We start from the raw sequence: 22,632 nt of genomic DNA, 5'->3' as shown, positions 1-22,632 counted from the left end.
CTTGAGTGAATCCCCCTAGAATTCATGTATTGGAGGCTCTCTCCTCAGCCTGGAGATGCTGGAAAATGACAGAACCGTTGAGAGGTTAGCTTAGCATAAAGATATTCATTGATACCGGTCCTGGAGAATGAGTTGATGGTCCCTTAGAAATAGAATTATTATACAAGTTACTAGAAAAAATATAATGGTAGAGCCTATAACACTAGAGTTCTTGTTTTTCTGTTTTTTTTGGTTTGTTTGTTTGTTTGTTTTGTTTTTGTTTTTCCCGACAGGTAACCCTAGAATTCTGAAGGCTAATTGGAGTTCAGGACTTTTAGGTGAGTTCCAGTGAGAGAGAGACAGAGACAGAGAGACAGAGACAAAGGCACACACAGAGAGAAAGACTTTTCTCTCTCTAGTGTCTCTGATGGACAAGGAAGGAAGAAAGAGGCTGGGCGGTGGTGGCTGAGGCGCACGCTTTTAATCCCAGCACTCTGGAGGCAGAGCCAGGTGAATCTCTGTGAGTTCAAGGCCAGCATGGTCTACAGAGCAAGATCAAGGATAGGCACCAAATCTACACAGAGAAACCCTGTCTCGAAAAAACAAAACAAAACAAAAAGAAAGAAAAAGAGTAGTAGGGCTGGTCCTCTATTCTTGGGAAGGAAGAGATTCAGTACTAGCGAGAGGTCTGGTCTGCCTTTATGGACCTTTTTATTGACTGAATTTTAGACCTAGCCTTTCCGTTCTCTTGCCTCTACCTCCCAGGGCTGAGTTCCACGCCTGTGCAGCCACAATCACCTTTTTGTGTCTCTCTTTTCAGTTCAGCAATCCCTTAGCTCATTTTCCGTTTTCCTGGATCATCTATCCTGCCCAGGTATTTAGTAGCGTCTAGTTCACCTCTGGGTCTCCATCACAGAGGACACTGTAACTGATTATTTCCAACCACCTTAGAGGTTATAACTGGTGGGATCACAAGACCCTGGATCACACCCTGCCTGCCACATGGCTGACTCACCAGCGTTTTCCGGAAAGGCCAAGTGATTTTTCTCTTTTTCTGCGTTCTTTATTGGAACGGGGCGGGGGGGGGGGGGGGGGGGGGGGGGTGTAATGGGCGGGGAGGACTACAGCATTATCAGTTCTCGGCCCAATATGGCGTGCTCCAGCTTCTGTACGACTCTCAAAGATGGCAGCCCCCATCTGGAGACCGCCATATTTACCCCACAAGACGGCCGGCCAGGGCCTGACGCGACCGGAACGTGACGCAGCGTGGAGGCGGGGCTCCTCCCCCCAACCCCTAGCGTCGTTGTGTCTCGTGACAGGCACTTCCGCTCGGGGCGGCGGCGGTGGCGGAAGTGGGAGCAAGGCCGGAGCTTTGGCCATAAAGCCCGAGGCGGCGGCGTTGGCTACGGTGTTTGGGGCCGGGCAGCTCCTAGGAGCCTGCTGGAGCCGGAGTCGGACCTCTCTGTCGCGGCCTGCGTTGTGTCTCCTTCTCAGCGTACCCCGCGGTGAGCGGCGGACTCGGGCCGCCCTTCCCCCGCCGCGGCCCCGGCCTCCGGGCCTGGCGTCCTCGGCGAGAGCCGGGCCGGGCGGGGCGGCGCCCGGCGGGCGGAGGTCGGAGGGCGCGGGGTGAACTGACGGGCGGCGGGTACGGGGATTCTTGGGCCAGAAGCGTCCCCCGGCGGCAGCCCTGCTGGGTGGGAAGAGGTACGGGCCGGCCACGGAGGCAGCGCTGCCAGGCGCGTCACATGCCCCGGCCCACCGCGGGCACTGGGAGACAGCAGCTTTCAGGGTCCTGCACGGTAAATCCTATTTCCGAACTTCCAGGGGGAAGGACCTCCTGAGTGCCTTTCAGAAGGCCTGGTGCCCTCCTGGCTGGTAATCGTGCGGATGTTGAGAGTAACGTTGTGAAGATTTCAGATGTCTGGTTTGCTGGGCTGCGTGGCAAGACCGCACAGGTCTTCTCCCAGCAGCCTTCCGAAGCACCGAGGCAGTGTCCACTTACAGAGAAATCAAAGAACAGAGAGGTTAAGTCACCCGTCCAAGGTCACACCGCTGATAAGTTACAGAGAGAGAGATTGAAGTGTAGGCACTCAGGCTGCTTAGCAATCTCCTGGCCTCTGGCCTCTTCTGCTTTAGCTGCTCCAAAGCTTGCCACCTGTTATCTGTCCATCAGCAACCCCCTCCACCTCCTGTCTAGTGTTGTCATTTGAGAGCCTCTTGGTCCTACCTTAGAGCTATGCTGCATTTGCAGTTGTAACTTACAAGGCTGTTACGGAGTGTAGTGTCACCGAATCAGAAGATTTTGAATTCTGGCAAGGTATGTATTGGATTTGAATAGTTTTTCGTATCCAGATCTTTTCTTTGAGTCAGGTCTGGCATGCCTGTCGTGTGCACCTTCCTTTCTACAGGAGTTGATGGGTGCCTAGCTTGTTGATTCTTCACTGTTGAAAATACTGTGTCTTTGGCTTCCCAAAGAACAGACTCTTGTCTTTTCCTTGTGACTTCACCAGCTGATTACCCGCATGATTGGGTTAATAAAATCTCCTGTTAGTATGTTTTTCTTGGAGCTTGGGAGGATTGGTTCAGACTTGAATGTAAGAGTTGGAAAGTGAGTTATAGCTACTTCTGAAGCTGACCAAGCTAAAGTTTGGTATCCTAGAGTGTCTGGTGTTGAATTTTGCTACCCAGCCTGATACACTTGAGGGCTTTATGTAATATGTGAGTTCAGAGGAGAGCAGTGACTGGTGCCTTCATTTAGGACATGTTTTTCTTCCATTATATATGTGTCAGGCATTACTGAGTCCTGACTCAGGGAGACAGGCATGAATCCTGTCCTCAAGGAATTGTAAAATGGTGAGCCTCACACTAGGGACTCGGTTTTGGAATGACAGGGCTATAGAAAGAGTGTGGGGCTTTTGCAAAAAGTAGGGTTTTTTTTGTTTTGTTTTGTTTTTAAATCTCCTTAGGTGAATCAGACATCCAAAAGTGTAGTGTTCTAGCTAACAACTTGAAATATTTTGCCAACTTCTTGTGTGTAGTGTATGCACATATCCATGTGTGGAGGTTGGTGTTGGGTGTCTTACTTAATTGTTCAACTTTTTTTTTGTTTGTTTTGTTTTTTTTTGTTTTTCGAGACAGGGTTTCTCTGTGTAGCTTTGCACCTTTCCTGGATCTCGCTCTGTAGACCAGGCTGGCCTTGAACTCACAAAGATCCTCCTGCCTCTGCCTCTGCCTCCCGAGTGCTGGGATTAAAGGCGTGTGCCACCACCGCCCGGCAATTGTTCAACTTTTTATTTGATTCAGGGTCTGTTACTGAACCTGGAGCTTAGCCACTGCTAAGCAGGCTAGCTGGTGAGCTCCAAGGTGCCCCCCTACACACACACCCATACCCACACTGGTGTTACAGATGCCTCTGCATCTAACCTTTTCTTTTTCTTGATTGAAATCTGAGTCCTGGGGATCTGAACTCAAGTCCTCATGCTAGTATAGAGACTGAGCCATCCTCAGCCCCCATCTTTGTGAGCTTTGGTAACACATTTGTATGGTTTGCTCCTGAGAGGATCATGTTACAGCTTATGATTGACCACCTCTTTTGAAGTGTAACCATCAACACTAAACTTGATTCCCTTTTTGTTGTGATATTTTTGTCCTTCCTTCAGGGGAAATGGAAGCCACTTGCCCACGATGCCCAAAGAGGAGGCACAGGGTCGGGCGAGGTACTGTAATGTGTGAGCAAAGGCACATTGAATATGCTGGATGAAAGTTTAATGTAGCTCCTGCCAGACTTAGTGATGCATTCTAGATCAAAAAACCCAAAAAACCTGTGCCCCGTTTCCCACGGCTTTCTGGTCCTCTTCTTTAAAGGGCCCAGGTTTTACTCTGAAGGTGGAGGGTGGAACTAAGAAGTCACTCTAAAAATAGTTTTATTAGTGTAATCTTCCAGGTAATTGTTGGCAACCACATGGGTGACTTTTCTGGTTTTCTGTTTTTGGTGCCAATTGTGCCTCATAATCAGAGGTCCTAATCCTGTAAGAGAAGAGTCCTGTAGGAAAGAGGCTGTGAATCAGTTTCTGGCTCCCCCACCTAGTGAGGCAAGAAAGTTTGCTCATTGGATTTGCTCTTACTCCATCTTCAAAGAGATCTAATAATACTTTTACCGTACATTTGTCATTAACCTTTCCATGAAAATATGGTGCAAACTCAGACCCTAAGAACCACTAGTTGTCTTTGGCATCCATCCTCGTGGGTCAAGTCAGCAGATATGGCCCAGATGGATGATGATAGTTTCCCTGGGGAAATAACGAGGAGGTGGCCTCCTAATCTGGGCTTAACAGCATCTCATCTTGGAGCTGGGTCCTCTTTGGAAGGGTTCTGAAGCTCCCCTTTCTGGCTCCTGCTTTCTGCTCCACTGGGGTTGCTTTTGTGTTTTCATTGTGTTACCTGACTCCTACCTGTGCCAGCCTATGCTCTTGCTCCGTGGTCTGGGTGCTCCACTGCTTGCAGTTGCAGAGACATTTTGCAGTTTTCTTGAGTTATTTGTCCTCACATCTTTCACCTATTAGACGACATTAAAGACTGGAGATCATTTGTATTTATGGTTTGAAGTTTAAATAAAAAGCAAAAACAAAGTCAGATTTTAAATAGTGGTTGTGAGCTGTGATTTGTAAACCAAAGGTAAAACTGACATGATGGGTAAAATCAAAACGGGCTTCAGGACTCTCCCTGGCCAGTTTCAGTTTTAGTACTGCACACTGAGTCCAAAACCAAATTTAAGAATAGCTACTTGCAAAATGTCCCCTTCGGGAAGGAAGAAAGCTGGGATTTGGCTTTAGTGGTGACATGACATGCAGTATTGGCCTTGTTCATCTGCTTGAAGATGCAGTAATTAATGCACAGGGTGGGAGTCCAGCCAGAACTCTGTTTTGATGATGTCATTACCGCTTTGGAGATCTGTTTGATTCCTGTTGTCCATTTCCTGGTCTCCTAGGATTGCCTGTGTTGGCAGATCTGAGGCAGTCTGAGGACCTGAGCACCTGAGTGGTCTGTAGGGATTACACAGCCTGGCCTGCTTCTCAGTCAGCCTTGCTTATGATGCTGCCAGGCAGAGTGAAGGTTCTTGATGCTCCCTAGCATTAAGTGAAGATAACTTCTTCAGGAAGTTAACTCACTTGACTTCAGGAACCCTGTAACAGTTAACTGCATATGAGCAAAGTGCACTATATATACATGTATGAAAATGACATAAAAATACATGTTAATAAAAATTAAAGTGGTTAATACCATTTGTTCTAGTCTGTATCATTGTGATTTTTAAAAGGTTGACTTCAGTTTAGTAAACTTTAGTTTGAGTTGAGCACACAATGAGAAAGCTACTATGAATTCATCTTTAAAAATCTCAGTCTGGACTTTATGAAAAATAGTGGACTGGTGCTCATGCATACACAAAAGCCACCTTCTTTTGAAATAGGGTCTTCTGTGTAGTCCAGGCTGGCCTTGAATCCTTAAATTGCCAAAGATGACTAAACTGATCCTTCGTTTACCTCCTAAGTGCTGGGATTATAGACATCCATCACTGTATCTCTTAGATATAATGATTGGTCAGTCTGCCAACAATTCTCCATGCACTTACCAGATCTGGGAACCTTGAAGCCCTAGGTCATCTTTGCAGTTCCTAGTAGAACTGTTTCTGGGGTGTGGTGATATACAACTTTTGAGAGGCAGAGACAGATGAAGCTTTGAGTTCGAGGCCAGCCAGGACAACGTAGTGAGACCCTGCCCACCTCCCCTTTTTTTTAAAGCAGTCCAGGTGGGTTGGCATACACCTTTAAATCACAGTAGGTAGATCTCTGTGAGTGAGGCCAGCCTGGTCTACATAGTTTCAGGACAGCCAGAGTTACAAAGACCCTGTCTTGGGGAAAAATGCTTTGGCCTGTGTTACTTTGTCAGTGACTGCAGGAAGAACATTGTTGTAGAAGCCCTCTTACCCAGCATTTCCTGTAAATGCCGTCTAGTATTTGTGTGTTACTTCTGGGGTCAAGGGAATGTAAATTTATGCTCACAGCCTGGTGTTTCTTGTTGAGATGGTCATGACTGGTTGGGTGGCCCAGCTAGAGTGGAGTGCCATCCTGCCTTCTCCATCCCACATGTGTTTCTTGAAGACCTCAGTAGTTGATCCCTTATGCAAATGTGTCTTTCTTCTACTAACTTACTTAAAATCATATCTTTTTTTCTGATTATTAAACTAATCAGATTTTTTTTAAAGGTAGGAGCTAGAAAGAAGAAAAGTTTGCCATTTTCTACATACTAGTTTCTTCCTGCAAGTATATACTTTAATTTTATTTTTTACTTAATTTTATTTATTTTTTCCAGACAGGGTTTCTGTTTGTATCCCTGGCTGTCCTGGAACTCACTCAAGGTCAGGCTGGCCTCAAACTCAGAGATCTGCCTGCCTCTGCCTCCTGAGTGCTGGGATTAAAGCCGTGTGCTACCATGTATGGCCCACTTTTTAAATAGGCAGACATCTATATGGAAATAAACATAGATGAGCAGTTTAAAGAATTTTCACAAACTTAAAAGACTCCTTGCACCTCTTTCAAACCATTATCTCCTTACTGCTAACTCAAATAAGAATTTTCTTTTCTTTTTTTTTTTTCTCATCTTTGTAAAGCTATTTATTGAACATCTCCAGCCCCAGTCCTATCCCACTCCCACGCTCAGAACATGAAGCCAGCTGCAGCTGATTTCTAACACAGTGACTAATTTTGCTTGGTTTGGATTCCTTTATGTAAATGGAATTATCCACTGTGCAGTCATTCTGCTATATCTGGTTCCCTTGACTTTTCTGAAACTTCGTGTAATGTGTGGTTTGAATTCCATTTTCATTGCACTATAATATTCCATTGTGTGATTAAAATATTTAAAATTAAGTAGAGTTGGTGGTGTGGTGTGCATCGGATCCCTTAGCACCTCAGAAAGGAAAACAAGTAATGAAATGATGAATGTTCTGAGGTTAGAAAACCAGAATGACTTGAGTGTGGTGAGTGAAGAGAAGCCTTCCATGGCCACCCCTATGGTCTCTTTGCTCTTATGCTCTTTGATCTTGACCCATTTCTGTGAGCTTGGCCCAAAGAGTCATAGCAGAGGGTATTTGCATTCAGACTGTTGATCTGACGTTTCGTCCTTAAAGTTCTGGAGTCCCTCATGCACATGTTAGTGACTGGTCTCTTGCTGTTTTCATTGGTGTTCAGGTAAGTGTTTGCTGGCATCAGACTGCCAGTTTTTTGACTGAATGTTCTTGAGCTTTGAACATCAGATCTTAGTTTGAAGTATTATATGGCTTTGCTTCTTCCCAAATATCAGCCCCCTTTAAAGCTTGAAAATTCTGTACTGGTAACTCTGCAGAGTAACTTGCTTTTGGTGGTATGTGAGTAGTTTCTGGACCAATAGTTAATTTTCAGATTTTTATTGTCTACTATAAGAAAAGGCTGCCAGCAGCTGTGGGGAATGTAAAAGTGAGAGTCCTGAAAATAGCTTAAAGAAAATGTTCAAGTTCTTTGATGACTAAAGTAGGGAGAGAGGGCCTTAGTGAATTTTTGGATGACGTTGGTGTGGAAGTGTAACTTAGTGGGAGGCTGGTATTGCGACTGAGAGGTGCCACTGTTGTTAGTGCTGTGCCAGGGAGACATTCTCTTCGAACCTCATGACTGTATCTTAGAATCTGGATAGCCAGACTGTTAGGCCGCATGCTTTTAATCCCAGCACTCAGAGGCAGAGGCAGTGCATCTAGGTAGCTCGAGGCCAGCGTGGTCTACAAAGCAAATTCCAGGACAGCCAGGACTGTTACACAGAGAAACCCCGTCTTGGGGGTTGGGAGAAGGAAAAAAAATAAAAAAATAGAAAGTAAAGAAATAACAAAAAACAAAAAGCAGCTGAATATGCCCTAGTTCTGAGAGAGGAATGACTTTGTTGTTAAAATTTACTATTACAGTTGAACCTGGGGCCTCCCAGGAGCTAGGCAAGCACTCTACCACTGAGCTATAATCCCACTCCAGAATTGCCTTTAACAGTAAGTTAAAAATGGGAAGAATAGGGCTGGAAGAAGAGACTTGATTTGATTTTTCCTCTTCAACCAGCCACTGTGTAGGTTCCTCTTAGGAGCTTATGGCCAGGCTGTCATTGATTGAAATGTCTATGATACCTTGATATCTGGAGGTGTTGAAAATAGTCCTTATATAACTGCCTGTGTTACTAACTATCTGCTTTTCAGCTTGCCTGCCTGCCTAACCAAAAAAAAGAAAAAAAGAAAAGAAAACACTATCACCCTTGTCTCTTATTTAAAGAGTTTAAAATTTAAATAGGTTTAAAAATTTAGCTTAAGACAGCTTTGGAGATACAGCTGCATGGTAGAGACCAGCAAATGCAAGCTGCAAGATCCTCCTTATCCTTGCTCACACCACCAGCACCCCCCCCCCACACACACACACACAAGGCCACAAACAAAAATCCTGACAGCTGTAGGGGCAAAGCCCTCTTAACAAGAATTATTTTCCAAGGAACTTGCTTTTTGAAAGTTGCCTTTGTTTTCTCCTCCCTGTGGGAATGTGATACCTGGAACAGAGTGTGAACAGTCTGTACATTAATTCAAATTAAACTTCTTGACCTGTCACTTTCTTTTTCCAAGGAGCTCTTCAGTATTGTGAAGCCACTCTATAGAGGGCCTGGTACTAGCACCTAGTGTCTAAGCTTACAGAAGGCTCTGTGACCCTAACGTGAGAATGGCACCTTCAGTGAAGATCTCCCTTCCTTAATTTCATGCTTTGTGTTTTAAAAGTGAGCTACACAAGCTGGGTGTGGTGGTACACACTTTTAGTCCCAGCACTCAGGAGGCAGAAGCAGGTGGATCTATGTGAGTTCGAGGCCAGCCTGGTCTACAGAGTGAGTTCCAGGACAGCCAGGAGAAACTTTGTCTCAAAAAACAAGACAAAACAAAACATGTCAGTTATACTTGCCATTCTCTTTCTATGATGATGTGTAAATTCTCATGTAGTGACCTTCTAAGCATTATCAGACATAATAGGTGAGGCTGTGCTTTGTTACAACTTCTGAATGTACACAATAGCACACGGTTCTTGGCTTGCTGCCATGCTTTCTGTTGTTTTGTTTTGAGAGGAGCTTTGCCATGTTAGCCCAGACTGGCCTCACACTTGAGATAATAGGCCCACCCGTTTCCATGCTTCCCTTCCCCTTTTGTTCTTTAGGTAGAACCCAGGGCCTTGTGCATAGTCAGCAAGTGTTCCACACTGAGCTAAACTCCAGCCCTGCATCCTTCTTACTCCTGAAGGAGCATCCATGATAGGGCAAAGGAAAAACAAAGTGCTAAAGTCTCTTGGACCTAGAGGGAATGGTTCCAGGCCAAAAATGACTCATCACTTCTGCTACTGGCTCATTGGCTAGAATAAGTCACAACATAGAAGGCGTCCTGAAGTGTGATCCTACTGTGTATCCAGTAGCCCAGGGCTGGAAGCACTAGTGTCAGTTGAAGTGACTGAGAGAAACAAGACTTTTTAGAGATTTCTGTTCCAGGCAGGTGGTTAACTTAAAAGCTGAAAGGAGCTTAGCTTTGCAGTATATATGTGTGTATTGTTTGAACTCGGGTCTCCCTGTGTGTCCCAGGCTTGGCAGCCCCTCGGTGCTGGGATTGTAGGTGCTACCAGCCCTGGTTTGGGAGTTTAGCTCTGTTTATGAAGTGGCCTGCCACCTTGGTTCAAGACTTACCCTCCAAAATAGATTTATTCTAGGGATAAGTGTAATACTTTCAGTCAGGTACCTGGAGTTGTCCTCTGTACATAGTGAGGATGAAAGAAACATCCATTCAGACCTCCCACCTTTGCTTCCCATATTTTCAGCATTGAAATCCTAGATCTTCTAAGTATCCTTTTACTGATGGATGCCATCCCATTTTCATGAGGCAAAGCGTCACACACAGTCCTCAAGTATTCATTAGGTCTTCCTTCCCTGGCTGTAGAACCTCCTTTTCCATTGCCTGTGGTTGAAGCCCTTTGCCTGCTGTTGGTAGTGTTGGCCTTCCTGGCTTTGTCCCTCTGGCTGGCAATGCAGTCCCAATGGTACTTTCCCTTTATAGCCACTGAGTGCTGGGATGACAGGTGTGTTCCACCAGGCCTGCCTCTAGCTGTGCTTTTGTATGTTTGGGCCGCTTTTGTGTATCCTCTGAGTCCTGGGATTAAGGCATGGTCTATCATATCTGTCCATCCCCAACTGGCTTTTGACAAATAATCTACATGTATATCTGCTGTGATAGTGGTTGAAAAGAAGAAATAGGTGTAAGTCCTTGTATTGTGTGGAATGTAGGATTTCAGGTGCTTCCTTAAGCAGGACTTCAAGATGTAATAAAAGATTACCTGCTGGGGCTGGAGAGATGGCTCAGAGGTTAAAAGCATTGGCAGTTCTTCCAGAGGTCCTGAGTTCAATTCCCATCAACCACATGGGGCTCACAACCATCTATAATGGGATCTGATGCCCTCTTCTGGCATGCAGATGGAGCACTACATACATAAAAATAAATAAATCTTTAAAAACTATTTTAAAAAAAAGATTACCTGTTTTTGGCTGGGCGTGGTGGGGCACACCTTTAATCCTGAACACTTGGTAAGCAGAGGCAAGTAGATCTCTCTCTGAGTTCGAGGCCAGCATGGTCTAAAAATCAAGTTTCAGGATAGCCAGGATTACACAAAGAAACCCTGTCTCAAAACCAAAACAACAACAAAAAGATTACCTGTTCTTAAAATGCTAATTTTCAGTACTCAGGCTCTTAGTCATAGAACCTTATTGATCTTTTTGATTTTTTGAGGTAGGTTCTCTTGAATCCCTTACTGGGATTACAGGAGTGTGCAACCCTGCTTGCTTCCTGTTAGCCGTTTTCAAGCCACAGGCATGAAGCTTTGCCTTACTTATTTCTTTGTGAGAGGAACGCATTACCTCATGACCTGAGATTTGTCCTTTCAGATTGTTTAAAAATTACAAAAGCAGCCGGGCGGTGGTGGCGCACGCCTTTAATCCCAGCACTCGGGAGGCAGAGGCAGGCGGATCTCTGTGAGTTCGAGGCCAGCCTGGTCTACAAAGCGAGTTCCAGGAAAGGCGCAAAGCTACGCAGAGAAACCCTGTCTCGAAAAACCAAAAAAAAAAAAAAAAAAAAAAAAAAAAAAATTACAAAAGCAGTATAGAAGTCTTTTTTAGAATCTCACTGTGCAGCCTAGGCTGGCCTTAAATTGTATTCCCAACTCTGCTCCCGAAGTACTAGAGTTACAGGTCCACACCACTCTGCCTTGCTAGTATAGAAGTTCGTTTGGGCAATGTGGTGGTTACTCAAAACTCTTTTAAAGTGGAACCACACAGCACACATTCTATAGCTTTGTAAAAATCCTGCCGTGTGTAGTAGAAACCCTTTCTTGTAATATATGCTGGCTTTTTTTGCTGTGCTGGTGAGCAAACCCAGTACCTCATGCATGCTAGGTAGGTGGTGTATCTCTGACCCACATCCCTCATCTATTACATGCTGTTTTTAATGACTCTGTGATAACTGCACTGGCCATCCTCTAAAGAACATTTTAGTTCTATTCCTGCAAGGAAAGAATTCAGGGGGTTAGAAGAGATGGTACAGGGCTTAAGACTACTGGATGAACTTCCAGAGGTCCCGGGTTTAATTCCCAGCACCCATATGGCCACTCACCATGGCCTGTAACTCCAGTTCCAGCAATCTGATGCCCTCTTCTGGCCTCTACAGGCACCAGGCATGCATGTGGTACACAGACATCCATGTAGACAAAACACCCATCCACATAAATAAAAGAATTCAGTGTTTATCTTATGCTACTTATCCAAGATACAGTGGTTAATACACTCTTAAAATTTTGTTTTCATTGCCAAGGGGGCCTCAGGAAGGTTTGTACTTAACAGTTATAGTTTGAGAATTGTGCTCGTAGGGTGTCAGCTGTCAGTGTTCTTAATTTTGTCCACTTAACAAATGGGAAAAATGTTAAGTACTTTAAGCTTTTGAGTTTTGATTGATTAACTGTAGTAGTTTGAATGAGATGTCCCCCATAGTCTCAGGCATTTGAATGGGTGGTCTCCAGTTGGGGAGACTTAGAGGTGTGGCCTTGCTAGGTCACTAGGATCTGGCTTTGAAAGCTAAAGACTTCTTCCATTTTGAGTTTCTTTTCTCTGTTTTCCTGCTTGTGAGCTCTCAGTTTGCTGTTCCAAATTGCCATGCCTGCCTAACACCAAGCTTCTCTGCCTTGATGGTGGTGGACTTTGATCTCTCTGGAACTGTAAGCCCAAACAAAACCTTCCTTGTAATTAGTTGCCTTGGCCATGACATTTTATCACAACAGTTGGAAAATAGCTATTAGTTTTAAAAATACATTCATTAGTTATTTGTGTTCTGTGAATTTGCTCTTAATGTGCCAAAGCTCCAGTGAGCCCCTCTTTTCCCTCCATCTATATAGAAATGGCTCAGATAACAGAGTTTTGATTCTTTTTCTTGACTTGTTTTCTTGGTGAAATTTGACCGGGTGGTGTGCTTTTATAGAAACAAACTTTTCTGTGTCAGATCTGCCACTTTGTTTTCTTCTCTGGGTTTTATGTCATACTTAACCCCTTTCTATACAGGACTAAAACAGCTGTTCATCTAGCCCTTGGCCCATGTGTGTTTGGTGGGTTTTTGTTTGTTTGTTTTTGCCAGGATCTTTCTCCAGATGCCTGTTGTTAGTGCTTAAATTATATTGTCTGTTCCTCATTCACAATATACTACTTTATCACATGAATTGCCACCTACACATGACTCACCCTTTCCCCTCCCCTTCCCTCCCCTCCCCTCCCACATGCCTTTTTTCCTCTGTCTTTGGGGCAGTTTCCTTCTGCTTTGTGCTATGTTGGTAAGCCAGGCAATTTTCTGTCCTTCAAAGAACTCCATTGAAGTTGCTTTGATCAGTGCGGCCAGCAGAATCAGTCATCTAGATACTGAGAGGAAGCTTTTCCCAAGGTGCCCTCAAAGAGTGAAGAAGCTCAATATTTCACTGTTAATGTATCTGGGACAAATGCTGTGTAGTGTTTATAGGTAGAAGACCTGTTTTTGAACCCCAGAGCCCTGGGTTTGTTGGGGCAGTAGTAATGGAGTAATGGATTACCCCTTGAAGAAGCAAGTGTTAGATTTAAATTATGTTCCTGAAACACCTAAGTATTTCCTTCTCTGCCTTCGCTGGTCTTTTCCTGCTGCGTTTGGAAAACAGTCTCAGAGAGGTGTGGCTCAGTTTGTAAAGTGCTTGCTGCAAGCTTGAGGACCTGAGTTTGGATCCTCAGTACCTACAAAAAGCTGGATATGGTGGCACACTGCTGTGACTCCAGCACAGGTGGTAGGTATGAGACTGGAGAGGCAAAGGTAGGTGGATCCCAGGGACTTGCTGGCCAGCCAGTGTAGCTGAAAAGGTGAGCTACAGGATTAGTGATCGACTGTTTCAAAATAGAAGTTGGAGAGCAATAGTGGAAGACACCTAGTGTCAGCCTCTGGCTTACACACCTACTCACACACCCACATGGGTACTTGCACTATTCAACAGCAACATCAAAAACATTTCACAAGTACGATTACTTCATAATCTACATTGTAGATGAATTTTTTACTGTTTGTTAATACTGCATGTTGATTGTTGTCTTTGAACTGGATTTCTTTTATTGTTCCTATGGGGAGTTGTTAATGGTGGATTTTCTGTTTCATTAATTTAAAATCTTGATTTTTATGTGTATGGATATTTTACTTGTATGTTTGTGCAGTATTTCTGTGCCTGGTTCCTCGAGGAGGCCAGAAGGTGTCTGATCCTCAGGAATTGGGTTTACAGATGTCTGAGAACCACCATGTGGGTTTTGGGATTCAAACTCAGGTCCTTTGGAAGAGCAGTTGGTGCCCTTAACTGATGAACTACCTCTTGTTTTGACAGATCAAGAGACAGTTAATTAGTCCTCACAGAGTTGACCATTGGGCCAGTTTTTCTTTTCAGAACTTTTAAAGGAACGTTAGCCATTAGAATTGAGGAAAATGATTGCCTTCTAAATAGGAAGAGAGTCACGGCTCAGCCAAGTCTTCCCATTTTTCATGGCTGTCTTTTGGAGGCTGAGTTAATCATCTGTACATATCATGTGAAGTCTGTCTCTCTGCACCTACTGAGCTGTTCCTGCCAAATGGCCGCCTTTTGGCTTGCAGTTCTGTGAACCCATGAAGCTGTCTGAAGTTGCAGAGGATCCACAGTCTGCTTGTTGTCTCTGTGAAGGGTGGAGCCTTCTGGTCAGGTTTTTTTTTTTTTTTTTAAATTTTTTTTTTTTTATTTAAAGCCAAGTAGGGTTTTAAAGCAGGCAGGGTTAGAAAGATTCCACTTACTTACTCTTATTAGTGTCTGTAGTTAGAATGAGTGTGTGTATGACAGGCAGATGGCGTGTATAGTTAATTAGTAACTTCACCTGTTCAAACAGTGCTGATCAGAAACCGAGAAGTGAGTTGGTTTTTCTGCTTCTCATTGCTGCTGTAGAGAACACTGAGTTCTTCTATCCTTGGAATTCAGGGGAAGTGAAAGTGTACTCAACATACAGGCAGCCACAGGATGGATCATGCTGAGTTCTGTGCTAAGGAAAGAAAGACCCGTGGAGGGAGTTTTTCCTGCACTAAAGAATTCAAATATGTGAAGGGCCATTAAGAAGATGAAGATGTGCTATGCTATGCTAAAAGTTAAGATTGCAGTGACTTTATGGTTGGTTGGTTTGTTTTTATTTTTTTTGTTTGTTTTTTGGTGTGTGTGTGTTTTTTTGGGTTGGTTTTGTTTTTTTTTTTTTTTTTTTTTTTTTTTTTTTTTTTTTTGCATTATTTTGCAGTTTTGGGCTGCTGAACCCGTGGCTCCAACAAGCATCTACCACTGAGCTACAACCTCAGCTCCACCTTTGTGAACAATGTTTTTGTTATTGTTAGTTACTGTTTCGTGACACAGGGTCTCTATGTAGTCCTGGATGTCATGGAACTTACATAGATCCTCCTGCCTCTGCCTCCAGAGGCATGTGCTACAATGCCTGGCCAACAATTGTTATTTTTAGAGGACTAGTTGTACAAAAAGAATCCCCCCATCCCCACAAAATTCAAGGGATTTATTTAGAAGAGAAAGTTCAGGGTAGATACAGTACATGGGAGCAGTGGGTGCAGGTGAGATTGCCTAAAAGTCTTGATTGGTTTGAGGTTTTAATTTTTTATCTTACTTTTTTTTAATGTGTATGGGTATTTTGGCTGTATGTATGTCTGTGCATGTATGCAGTACCTGCAAAGGCCAGAAGAGGGTATTGGATTTCCTGAAACTGGAGTTACAGGTGGTTGTTAGCTGCCATGTTGGTGCTGGAATTGAATCTGGGTCCTCTGTAAAAGCAGTCAGTACTCTTAACAGCTAAGTCAGTACTCTTTCCAGCCCTTGTTGTTTTTGTTTTCTGAGAGGTAAGCTGGCCTAGCACTAACTTTATGTCTCAGGCTGACCTCCAGCTTCCAGCAATCCTCCTGCCTCAATTTCAGGAGTGCTGGTACTACAGGCATGAGCTGCCATGACATAAAAGGAAATCTTGTGGGATAAAGTCTTTGTCCCATTAATAAACAATGTTGAGTAAGGTATAGTGGCCCAGGCCTTTAATCCTAGCACTCTAGAGGCAGGGGCAGGTGAATCTCTTAAGTTTGAGGGCAGCCTGTCTGCATAGTCCCAGGACAGCCAGGGCTATGTAGAGACTCTGTCTCAAAAAAAAACAAAAAACAAAAAACAAAAAAGAAACAAGGTTGTAGCAGGCTTTCTTTGACACCAGCCCCCAAATCATGACAGGGAGATATTAGTAGTTATGAATGCTTGGCCTTAGCTTATGCTTGTCCCACTAGTTCTTATAACTTAAATTAACCTGTTTCTCTTCATCTATGTTTTGCCTTAGGGCTTTTTTGTTTGTTGTTTGTTGTTTGTTTTTGACCTTTCATTCCGTATGTCCTACTCCATGTCTGGCTGTCTGGCTAGCCCTGGGCATCTCCCTCTTTTTCTCTCTCCTCTCTTGAGCCTGGATTCCTCCTACTTATTCTCTCGGCCTGCCAGCCTCGCCTGTCCCTCCTTTTTTTGGGGGGGTTTTTCGAGACAGGGTTTCTCTGTGTAGCTTTGCGCCTTTCCTGGGACTCACTTGGTAGCCCAGGCTGGCCTCGAACTCACAGAGATCCGCCTGGCTCTGCCTCCCGAGTGCTGGGATTAAAGGCGTGCGCCACCACTGCCTGGCTGTCCCTCCTTTTCATTAGACCAGTCAAGTGCCTTAGGTAGGCACAGTAAAACAGCAACACATCTTTACAATTAATTAAACAATGCAGCATAAACAAATGTAACACACCTTTACACAGTTAAAGTAATATTCCACAGCATAAACTAATGTAACATATCTTTGCCTAGTTAAAGTAATATTCCACAACACATTGTTGAGCTGTATACAGTTATGGGTTTCTTTTTTTTTTTTGGGGGGGGGGTTTTGTTTTTTTGTTTTTTTTTTTTTGGTTTTTTGAGACAGGGTTTCTCTGTGTAGCTTTGTGCCTTTCCTGGAACTCACTTGGTAGCCCAGGCTGGCCTCGAACTCACAGAGATCCGCCTGGCTCTGCCTCCCGAGTGCTGGGATTAAAGGCGTACGCCACCACCGCCCGGCTCAGTTGTGGGTTTCTAACCTGCAGAATGATGGCTTTATAAGATAATAACACTGATGAAAGTACTGTACTGAAATAATGGGTATATGTGCCTATAGGTTTGTGTGTATACGAATTAGAGTGTTTGGCTAATAATGCATCAAAGTTTACTTCACCTGTATTAGGTACTTCTCCCCCACCTGGATTTTCTTGACTGAGCAAATGTATCTAGAGAAGGAAGAAGTGTTGGCCTAACTTTCTACTTGTGTTTATGGCAGAGCCCAGAGACCCCATGTGGATAGACAGCCACCATTGGACAGAAATTTGTTCTGGAGGCTTTCTAGTTCTAAATGAATGGGATCTTATACATTCTGGACAGTATCTGCACTTACAGCTTTACAGAGTCTGTCCAACAGATGGCAGGATCCTGATGACCATGATGTGGCACATTCCTTGGCTCCATACGGTCATTCATCATGGGGCTGTCCTACTTTGAGGATATTACTACTAATGCAGAAATCAAAGAATTTATAAGGGAGTAGTACTGTGAACAATTTGCATACCTTGTTAAGCAAATAACCTAGATGACTGGACAGATTCCTAGAAATAGCAAACCTAAGGCTGAATTACAAAGAAGTAGGAAATCTGAATAGACTCTTTACAGTGAAAAGCCCTGAGCTTGGTAACTTATTGAATTCTGGAGACGTAAAGGATTTAGAGAGCCTTTCTCCTGGTCCTGGTGTCTCTCCTCAGCAGTAGAACAGTGACTAAGACGTTTGAAGAGCTACCACTTTGACTCATTTAGCTGTCTCCCTGACACGTCAGTTGTTTTCATCAATAGTTTGTGGTTTGTTTACTCTAACCTGCTTAAATTGAACTCTTTTGCATATTTTATAAATAAATTGTTTTATGAACTTCCTTTTGAGATTAGTCTATAGAACTGTGATTTTAGCTGCAGATTTAGTTTCTGCAATTTTGCTGAGTTACTTTATCAAATCTAAGCTTTCTTATTATTGAAATCCAGCCTGGCACACTAATAAGTTAACAATTCCAACAACTCTTACAAGAAAAAGCATTTAATTGAGGCTTACTTACAGTTTCATACCTCCTAAACATTTTAATCCTATCAAAGAATTCCATTCCCTGGTGATTAAGCATTCAACTATATGAGCCTATGGGAGTCATTCTAATTCAAACCACAAGTCTGATGACCCAAGTCAATCATTAGAACTACATAAAAAGCCAGATGCAGTGGTGTGCATCTGTAATCCCATCACTACTAGGGTGAGAAGGGAGACAAATTGCTCAGAAGCTTGTGTGTTAGCTAGTCTGGATTATGAAGTGTGCTGCAATATACACACAATACATTTTTAAAGATTTTTTTTTCATTTAATGTGTATGAGTGTTTGCTACATGTATATATGTGTGCCTGGTACCTGAGGAGGTCAGAAGAATGTATTGAATCACTAGGATCTGCAGTATAGGATGGTTATGAGCCACCATGTGGGTGTAGGAAACCAAACGCCTGCCCTCTGCCAGAGCCACAAGTGCTGTTAACCTTTAAGCCATAGCTCCAGCCCCTCTAGAAAGGAAGGGAGGGAGGGAGAGAGGGAGGGAGGGAGGGAGGGAGGAAGGAAGGAAGGAAGGAAGGAAGGAAGGAAGGAAAAGGAAAGAAGTTGAAGAGAGCTGTCATGAAACTGCTGTGTAGAAGCAGCCTAAAGGAAAGAGTTTGTTTTGGTCTGCAGTTTGAGAATATACAGCCTGTCATAGCGGGGAAAACATGGCCTCAAGAGTGTGAAGTGTTGATGTGTCTGGAAGCAGAGAGATATGCATACTGGTGGTCAGTTTCTGTTCTGTTTTTTCAGACCCTGACTCCAGCCTGTGGGCCATTTGCTCTCTTTAAGGTGTGTCTTCCCTGCTGAGTTGAAAGGCAGCATACACTAACCAAAGCACAAGCCTGACACAGTGGCTTTTAGTCCCAGCACTGGGGAGGCAGAGGCAGGCAGATCTCTTGAGTTGACAAGGCCAGCCTGGTCTACAGAGTGAGTTTCAGGACATTTAGGAACATAACAGTTCCAGAGCCCACCTCAAAACAAACCAAACAAACAAATACAAAACAACAACAATAAAATTTTCAGCAGACAGCCTTATAGACTTATCAAGAGGCATGTTTTCAGGTTTTGATATAGTGTCTCACTATGTAGCCCTAGCTAGCTTGAAGCTTGCTATATAGACAAGGTTGGCCTTGAACTAACAAAGATTTGACTTCCTCTGCCTCCTGAGTGCATTGTTGGTTTGCTGTTTGTTTGGTTTGGTTTTAAACAATCTCTGTGGTGATTCTAGATCTTAATCAAATTGATAAGATTAACCGCTGCAACTGGAATGTAACTCACTGGAAGAGGATATGGGACCTATCCTTAGCATTGCAAAATGGGAAGGAAGGAATACTAAATGAGTGAAAAGAAAGACTGCTTGTGCTCACTGATTAGAAAATTTACTTAGGGAATCACAGTGCTATCCAAAGTAGCAAATTCATTGCAGTCCTTAAACATTCCAGTTTCAAATATCTATCTTTGCATTGTGGTATACACCTGTAACCTCAGCATTCAGCAGGCAGAGGCAGGAGGATCTAGAATTCAAGGCCAGCCTGGGGTTACAACATAGTAAGATTCTGTTTCCAAAAAAAGAAAAGAAAAATGTTGAACTGTGGTGGTGCACACCTTTAATCCCAGCTCTCTGGAGGCAGAGGCAGGGGGATCTCTGTGAGTTTGAGGCCTGCCTGGGCTACAGAGTGAGTTCCAGGAAAGGCTCAAAGCTACACAGAGAAACCCTGTGTCGAGGAAAAAAAAAAAAGTAGAGGCAGGCAGATTTCTGTGAGTTCTTCTGTGAGTTCTAGGCCAGACTGGTCTACAAAGCGAGTTCCAGAACAGCAAGAAAGAGAAACCCTGTCTGGAAAAAAAAAGGGGGGAAAGGCAAATAACCTACTCCAAATGTATGTGGGAATTCATGGAATTCTGAGTGCCCAAATTGTCTTGACTGTCCAGAAACTAGCTTGTGTGGAGTGGTCACAGTTCCTGATTTCAAATTTTACGTCAGTTGTAAGCCAGACATCACAGAAAACCACACCTGAAATCTCAGCACTCTGGAGGCTGAGGCAGGCAGATGACAAATCCCAGACCAGCCCTGCTTCCCCTAAACACAGTGAAACTTCCCTAAACAAAACTCCTTCAATCACAGTAGCCTGGTACTGGCACAAGTCCAGAGTTTGACTTGAGGTCCTTTTTTTTTCACCTTAGTTTAGTATCTGTTGATAATAGCAATAACATAGTAACAAACATATAACTGACACTTCTTTCAATTAATTTTTATTGTGATAACAATGGATGTGGTGTAAAGTTGCCATTTTTATCTTTTTGCATTTTTTTGTGCTGTTGAAGGCACATTTTTGGTGTTTGTATGGTGTATGTGTGTACGTACATGTTTGTGTGGGAGTGGGTGTGCTGTTGTAGGCCAGAGGCTCATGTTGGGTGTCTTCTATTGCTCTCCACCTCATATATTGAGAGGCTGCGTCTCAATATATAAATCTAGAACTTGCTGGTTCAGCTAGTCTAGGTCGCCAGATTGCTCCAGGGATCTCTTTTCTCTGTTTCCTGCCTGCTGGAATTACTGGCAGGCAACCCTGCCCAGCTGTTATTCATATGAGTGCTGCGGACCCAAACTCCAGTCCTCATGCTTGCTTGGCAAGTGCTTACCCACTTTTAGTTTTATTTTTGAGTTAGCCCTGACTAACTTTGAACTTAAGCTCTTCTGCCTCAGGTTCCCTGCCTTGACCTGCAAGACTTTGGGATTGATGTGACTGGGGATAAGGGAATGAAGAAAGGACAGACAGACAGATACACAAAAGCTGGTTTGGGTGGGGGTGAGCCATGTACTCTGATGGACTCATACCAACAACAGCCCGGAAACTCGGGATTTATACTTTTGAATGAGGACACAGGTTCAGCTAATCTTGATAGGTGGTTTCTGTAGGGGAGCAGTTTTAGACTGTAAAACATCTGGGAGGTATACCAGGCTTTTTCTTTTTTCGGTGTGCCACCAACCAGCTCCCAAATCATGACATGGAGACTTATTATTAGTTTGGAGTGCTTGGCCTAGCTTAGGCTCATTTCTGGCTAGTTCTTTTAACTTAAATTAACCTGTTTCTCTTTATCCCACCCTTTGCCTTGGAGCTTTTTACTTTTTTCCCCCTTCTGTATATCTTACTTTCACTGCTTCTTGTGTCTAGCTGGCTGGCGTCTGGCAGCTGACTGGCGGCTGGCTGGCTGGCTTCTTGCCCTGGGCATGTCTCCCTCCTTCTCATTCTCTTCTCTCCTTCTCATTCCTTTCTAGACTAGATTTCTCCTATTTTCTCTTCCTGCCAACCCAGCCTATCCTTTCTCGGCCTAGCTATTGACCATAATCAGGTGTCTTAGGCAGGCCAGGTGAAACAAATGCAACACATCTTTACATCATTAAAGGCAATATAAACAAAAGTAACACAGCTTTACACGGTTAAAGTAATATTTGCAGCATAAACAAATGTGACACATCTTTGCCTAGTTAAAATAATATTCCATAACAGGGCGAGGAAACTTTGGTCTATACTTTTTACACATACTGTCAACATCTATACACAGCCCAAGTGAAGGCTTTGCTATTTTCATGAATTTGAGGCATCGAGGTCCTTGATATGGCTATGTTCATGTCAGTAGTAGGTAGACGTATTGCTAAATGGCCTTATAAAATAAAAACCCAGAGCCAGATACAGAGGTGAAAACCTGAAAGAGCAGAGGAATAGGAAAAGCCACAAGCTAACCTCACCTCACCAACACCTCAGTCTCCAAAAAGAGCTGCTTCCTGTATACCCACGCCTATATGTCTTTCTGTTGTTACATCATTTGCTCTCTCCGTCCAGCTACATCACTTCCTCTTCCTACCCAGCTTTGTATAGACCTCCAGACCTCCATGGTTAACTAGTGTTGGAATTTAAGGTGTGTGCCACCACGCCTGGCTCTGTTCCCAGTGTGGCCTTGAGCTCACAGAGATCCAGACAGATCTCTACCTTTCAAATGATAGGATTAAAGGCGTGTGCTACCATTGCCTGACTTCTATGTTTAATATAGTGGCTGACTTTTTCCTCTGATTCTCAGATAAACTTTATTGGGTTTTACAAATAAAATATCACCACAGTAATACATTCATTCAAGACTTCATCCACTCCTTACATGTTTGCACAGGGCATCCTCGGGTCCTTACAGTTCCCTAGTGTTGAAATTACAGGTGTGTGCCCCCGCACCCTGCTTGTTGTAGTCTGTCTTAAGTGAACACACCTGGTACCATCAGGAACCATTCCATTGTTGTGCTGCTTTCACCACTACCTGTTTCTGAAACGTGTCCATCCTGAGCCAGGTGTGTTTTCAATACCTAGGCTGAGGCAGGAGAAAGGAAAATTGAGGCCACTTTGGGATACATATGAGGACCTTGTCTCAAAAAAGAATACCAGAGTTCAGATTCCAAGAAACCCACATAAAATATCAGATGGGTGAGGCAAGCTGACTAGCAAGACTAGACATATTTGGGAGCTCTGGGTTTGATTCAGCACCTGCCTCATTGAATAAAGTAGAGGAGTGATCAGGACAATTCTGGACATCAGCCTTGGACTTCCACATGCACACAAACACACATGCATCCACACCACACAAAAATAGGTGCATACGCCACACACAAGAAATAAAAAGATCTCAAGCATCAAAGCACCCCTGTGGTGGTATTGTGTTCCCTAAAATATTGTGCACGCTAGTAAACTTATCTGGGGTCAGAGAAGAGAATAGCCACAATATTAAACATAGAGGATAGGCAGTGGTAGCACACACCTTTAA

General features: G+C 43.8%; 1 protein-coding gene across 2 annotated transcripts in view; it reads left to right on the top strand.

Moving 5' to 3' along the window:
- Nucleotides 1–1,311: 1,311 nt before the first annotated feature.
- The window catches only part of Rab7a (RAB7A, member RAS oncogene family), a 60,435-nt gene continuing 39,114 nt past the window's right edge, over nt 1,312–22,632 (top strand). Inside the window, exon 1 of one of the 2 annotated variants that reach the window (XM_052719206.1) lies at nt 1,312–1,484. The gene's annotated coding sequence lies outside the window, so the exon portion shown is untranslated. Of the gene's footprint in view, nt 1,485–1,758; nt 1,779–22,632 lie in introns of those variants that run through there. The other variant, XM_052719207.1, reaches the window with a different exon arrangement.

The sequence above is a fragment of the Peromyscus californicus genome, unplaced genomic scaffold, assembly GCF_007827085.1.
Source record: "Peromyscus californicus insignis strain IS unplaced genomic scaffold, ASM782708v3 Scaffold_6__1_contigs__length_162567912, whole genome shotgun sequence".
NCBI lineage: Eukaryota > Metazoa > Chordata > Mammalia > Rodentia > Cricetidae > Peromyscus > Peromyscus californicus.
This window is presented reverse-complemented; position numbering and strand designations above follow the sequence as displayed.